The sequence below is a fragment of the Bos javanicus genome, chromosome X (assembly GCF_032452875.1).
Source record: "Bos javanicus breed banteng chromosome X, ARS-OSU_banteng_1.0, whole genome shotgun sequence".
In the NCBI taxonomy this organism is placed as follows: domain Eukaryota; kingdom Metazoa; phylum Chordata; class Mammalia; order Artiodactyla; family Bovidae; genus Bos; species Bos javanicus.
This window is the reverse complement of record NC_083897.1, coordinates 45,077,936-45,084,105: the sequence shown is the minus strand read 5'-3', so window position 1 is coordinate 45,084,105 and position 6,170 is coordinate 45,077,936. Positions and strand designations below refer to the sequence as shown.

Sequence of the window (6,170 nt, the reverse complement as noted above, 5' to 3'; positions counted from 1 at the left end):
ATGTGCTGTTTGTGTATTTTGGAGATTAAGTCTTTGTCAGTTGTTTCATTTGCTATTATTTTCTCCCATTTTCAAGGCTGTCTTTTCACCTTGCTTATTGTTTCTTTCATTGTGCAAAATATTTTAAGTTTAATTAGGACCCATTTGTTTATTTTTGTTTTAATTTCCATTACTCTGGGAGGTGGGTCATAGAGGATCTTACTGTGATTTATGTCAGAGGATGTTATCATTACTTTTAAATATGTAATGATATTATATAGTTATACTAGTTTTAAATAATAATGGTAAATGACTTTTCTATCATTATTAAAATATTAATATTTAATATTATTATTGATATGCTGGAATTCATATCTACCATTTTTATCTGTATATCTTACATCTTTTTTCCATCTTTATTGCCTTGTTTGGTTTCATGTATATATTTTTATCATGGCACTTTAATCTGTTTAAGAGTTTTTTAATGGTATATTTTTAAATTATTTACTAGTGATTTCTCTAGAACTCACAATGTGAACATCAACTTATCAAAATATATTTAAAATGTATACTAAATTCTGGCAAAATAGTGAAACTTTCATAGAATATAACTATTTGCTGTCATTTTTGTTATCATTGTTGTTTAGTCACTCGGTCATGTCCAACTCTTTGAGACCCCAGGGACTGGAGCTGCCAGGTTCCTCTGTCCATGGGATTTCCCAGGCAAGAATACTGGAGTGAGTAGCCATTTCCTCTGCCAGGGGATCTTCCTGGCCTGTGATCTCACTCCAGCTTGGCTGGTGGATTCTTTACTGCTGAGCAAACAGGGAAGCCCATTATTATTGTGCATATGTAATTGTACATGTTACAAAGCCAACAATACCTTGCTATAATTATTACTTTACATAATTTCTTTATATAAGTCTGAATAAGTTTTAACAAGAAAGGAGAACAAGTATGCTTATAGAGTTTGTTATAGTAACCCTCTTATTTGAGACTTCTCAGGTGGTGCTAGTGGTAAAGAACCCGCCTGCTAATGCAGGAGACATAAGAGATGCAGGTTCTATCCCTGGGTGAGAAAGCTTCCCTGGAGGAGAACATGGAAACCCATTTATATATGTTCTTTATCCTTTAAAACAGTTGTAGACATACTGTTTGGGGCAATTTTTAAATAATTTAAGAGAAGACAGTGGGATAGATAGGCAGTTATACCATCTTGTATAACTACCTACATACTTACATTTACTGCTGTTTTTTGTATATTTGTGCAGATTTGAATAAATGACTGGTGTCACTTGCATTAAGCCTGAAAAATTCCCCTTAGTATTTCTTTAAGCTAGGTCTACTGGCCAAAATTCTCTCAGTCTTTGTTTATCTGGGATGCTTCTATTTTGTCTTTATTTTAGAAATGCAATTTTGCTTGATATAATGTTCTTAGTTGACCGTTTTTTTTTTTTTTTTTTTTTCCCCCTAGTATTTTAAATATATCATGCCACTGCCTTTGGTCTCTATTGTTTCTGATAAGATGCTAGCTGTAAAACTTATTAGGTTCCCTGTACATGACAACTCATTCTTTTATTTTGTCACTTTTATGGTTCTCTTTTTGCCTTTAGTTTTCAGAAGTTTAACAGTGGTATCTTTTCATTCTTCTTGATTCTTTTTTATCTGTATTCAAATCTCTATTACTCTATCAAACTAACTGATTCTTCTGTCTGCTTATTAAATCTGCTGTTCAGCCCCTCTAGTGAACTTTTCGTTTCAGTTTTTCAACTGAAGTGTTTCTATTTGTTTCTTTTAATCTTTTCTGGGTATTTATTTATATTCTCTATTGAGACTTTGTTCTCATATTTTACTTCTTTAAACATGGTTTCCTGTAATTTTGGGGACATATTTATGACAGTTGATATTTGTCTTTGTCTACAATGTCTAGGCTTTCTTGTGGTCAATTTCTATTAACTTCTTCCCCACATCGCTGTGTAGGGTTATACTTTTCTATTTCATTGTCATGCTTCATAATTTTTTGTTGAATACTAGATATTTTAGATAACATATGGCAGCAACATGGATAACAATACCTACTACCTTCTGTTAGAGGAGTGTTGTTGCTATTGGTTGATTAGTCATTTGTTTGTTTTATGCTTTGACTGAAGTAATTCTGTGAAGTCTATTTTCCTCACAGGGTGGTGACTCTGATATTCCTGTTAAAAACTTTTTTCTTATGTTTACCTGCTAGCTTGGCTACCCAGGTGTCACTCCTGTGTTCAGTTCAGTTCAATCGTTTAGTTTTATCTGACTCTTTGTGACCCCATGGACTGAAGCACACCAGGATTCCCTGTCCATCACCAACTTCCAGAGCTTGCTCAAACTCATGTCCATCGAGTCGGTGATGCCATCCAACTATCTCATCCTCGTCCCCTTCTCTTGCCTTCAAACTTTCCCAGCATCATGGTCTTTTCTAATAAGTTAGCTTTTTATATTAGGTGGCCAAAGTTTTGGAGCATCAGATTCAGCATCAGTCCTCCCAATGAATATTCAGGACTGATTTCTTTTAGGATTGACTGGTTTGATTTCCTTGCAGTCCAAAGGACTCTCAAGAGTCTTTTCCAACATCACAGCTCAAAAGCATAAATTCTTCAGTGTTCAGCTTCCTCTATGGTCCAAGTCTCATATCCATACATGACTACAGGAAAAAACAGAGCTTTGACCAGATGGGCCTTTGTAGGCAAAGTAATATCTCTGCTTTTTAATATGCTGTCTAGGTTGGTCATTACTTTTCTTCCAAGGAGCAAGTGTCTTTTCATTTCATGGCTACCAGTCACCATCTGCATTGATTTTGGAGCCCGAAAAATGAAGTCTGACACTGTTTCCACTGTTTCCCCATCTATTTGCCATGAAGTGATGGGACCAGATGCCATGATCTTTGTTTTCTGAATGTTGAGCTTTAAGCCCACTTTTTCACTCTCCTCTTTCACTTTCATCAAGAGGCTTTTTGGTTCTTCTTCGCTTTCTGCCATAAGGGTGGTGTCATCTGCATACCTGAGGTTATTGATATTTCTCCTGGCAATCTTGATTCCAGCTTGTGCTTCAACCAGCCCAGCATTTCTCATGATTTACTCTGCATATAAGTTAAATAAGCAGGGTGACAATATACAGCCTTGACATACTCCTTTCCCAATTTGGAACCAGGGTGTTGTTCCATGTCCAGTTCTAACCATTGCTTCTTGATCTGCATACAGATTTCTCATGAGGCAGGTCAGGTGGTCTGGTATTCCCCTCTCTTTAATAATTTTCCACAGTTTGTTGTGATCCACACAGTCAAAGGCTTTGACATAGTCAATAAAGCAGAAGTAGATGTCTTTTTGGAACTCTCTTGCTTTTTTGATGATCCAATGGGTGTTGACGATTTGACCAACTTGAACATCTAGAAGTTCACAGTTGAACTGTTGAACTTCAACTGTAGTGTTGAAGCCTAGCTTGGAGAATTTTGAGCATTATTTTGATAGCGTGTGAGGTGACAGTTTGCAATTGACAAGCTATAATTGATATTGTTTTATGTTATAAAAATACTAGTTTTTTTCACTTATTATGTTTATAGGCATTCACTGCTTGAGTCAAGGTTAGGCTTGTTAAGTGATTAAAGGCAATTTTCTTACAGCAGCATGTACTTATTTTATTCTAAAAGAATGAAATGCATAAAGTTTTTGTTGTTGTTGTTGCTTGTAACCTGTAAAATTGAGTTATTTTGCTGATGTAAAATAGCAACAACTCACTTGAGGACCATGCTACCTTCTGAAAATGCCATATACCTGTTTCTTAAATGTGTCAAAGCACCTGATAGACTTTTTAAGAGCTGAAGGGGCAAGTGATTGACTCATCTTGGATAACAGGTGCCTTCCTAGGGCCACAGCTGAATGTGCTGGGAAGCAGCCATGGAGAAAGGCAGCACAAGCAGATGGAAACAAATCTTTTATTTAAAGGCAAAATGCCCAAATGACTTTCTGGCATGGCTAATTTCTACTATCACTTATTAGCTTATATATGATCCCCTAAACTCATTATTATTTTTTTTCCTTAAGGGGCTGATTTGGATTGACTTGTTGAGAATGGTGTCTATCATCTATTAGGTCATGAGAAAGATTTCTGTGGTTACATGTAAACTTATGATAGGTCTGCAGCAGAAGAGGTGAAGAGGGTAGTGAAAAAGTCAGCCACAGTCTGGTCTATGTGAAGGTCACACCAGCTTCATTGTACACCTTGAAGACTTTCTCAATGGTGTTGACATAGGCAGCTGTTCTCAGGTCCAATCCCAGGTTACATTTCATGACTGTGTGCATGATTTGCCTGGCAGGGTGCTCCATGGTGTAGCTAAGCCAGAGTGCACAATGTCTTTGTCAGATATCCAGTCTTGGAACTCTGCTGTAGGTACAATAAGGAATAGTTCCACCATATTTTCCAAATTTCCTTTCCAAACTCTCTTGAACAAATATGAGCAAGTGGTAGTTAGAATCCCTTTCATATTTGAAGTTCAAATGGCCATAGCTGACATGATTTCAATTCTTTAGCTACTCAAAGTAAAATACTGTCACTACTCCAGCATTCAAGTAGAGATCTGGAAAAACCATGATGTTTCTCTCTAGCAAAATCTTATCAGCTTCTGGAGTTGTTGGTCCATTGGCACCTTCAGCAATGATCTTGGCTTTGACTCTTGGTGCATTGGACTTGGTCAGCTGCTTTTCGCTGGCAGCAGGGATGTCACAGTCAACCTCCAAGATTCTCCTTTCATAGATCTTTGCTTTGGGGAAGCCCAGGATTGTTTCATGTTGCAATTTGAAGTATTCCAGTTCCTTTTGTTCAATACTATCTGGATTCCATATGCTGTCATCAGACTCACAAACAGCAACACATTTAGCACGAAAACGATGTAAATATCTCATAGAGTACAGGCTCACATTGCCAAATCCCTGAACGGCAAATGTTTTATCTCCAAATCCTGGTGTCATTCCTAAAATACTCATGTAAGAAGATTCATTGATGCAGTTTTCAATTCCATGGAAAACTCCCTGACCAGTAGCAGAGATCCGTCTGTGGATTCCATGCTGACTGATGGGCTTACTGGTAATACAGGTATGGGCATTAACACCAGAGTGCCCTATAGTGCTACCATGGGTGTCAGCAATCCAGGACATCTCCAGTTGGCCTGTGCTCATGTCTGGGACAGGCGCATCAATGCCAGGACCAATAAAGCCCTTCTTGCCAGCTCCATGGTGAACCTCCTTGTGATCTTTTCCAATTCATTATCAGTATAGTGCTTGGGATTGACCTAAACATCAGCTTTGACAACCCTAAATGGCACATCAACCACTGCACACTTATATGTTATCAGATAAGCCAGAGCTTTAACTTCATCTACACTCACATCAGTGCTATAATGGATACCTTCCTTGCAGGGCATGCGGTGCTGGCTGTGCTGGGCCCAGTAGCCCTCAATGACTTCCCAGGAGCTGTCGTCATGCCGGATGTGGAAGGACAGGCTCAGCACATGATCGCAGGGCTTGATGAAGTGCAGGATGCCATGCACCAGGTTCTGCTTCTGCTCCTCGGTCTCTTGGGTCTTGAGGTCCTCCACCAGCTTGTCCTCCATGATGCTGGCACTACGGTCGAAGAAGCCCTCCACCATATTGAAGAAGCTGAGGTCATCCTCGTGGTTGGCCACCACCTCGCTGTAGTGTCACTGAGTAGATGGCACAAGCCCTGGCTGCAGGGCACTGATGGCTGCAGCATGCTGCCTCACAGGCCCAGCCCAGCAGCATGGTGGAGTCAGTAGCCACAGAATCCAGGGCAGCAGGCTCGACATGGGACAGCAGCAGCACTTCATCAGGCACTGGTACATGGTGACAGGATGGAGGTGCTCTCTCATGGAGAAGAGGCACAAGCCTGTGAGAATCACAGACTCAGAGATGGACGGAGGGAGGAAGGGCCTGGGGTCGGCTGCCCTTTTAAGTCACAGCTTCCTGCATTGGCTATTGAGTTTTAAGCCAGCTTTTTCTTCTCTTTCACCATCATTAACACACTCTTTAGTTCCTCTTCCCTGTCTGTCATTAGAGTGGTGTCATCTGCATATCTGAGGTTGTTATTTTTCCTGGCAATCTTGATTCCAGCTGGAGATTCATCCAGCCTGGCACTGTCTCACA

At 39.5% G+C, this 6,170-nt stretch overlaps 1 pseudogene; it reads right to left on the bottom strand.

Moving 5' to 3' along the window:
* Positions 1-4,199: 4,199 nt before the first annotated feature.
* On the bottom strand, positions 4,200-5,869 carry LOC133242362 (glutamate dehydrogenase 1, mitochondrial-like; annotated as a pseudogene).
* Positions 5,870-6,170: the final 301 nt, after the last annotated feature.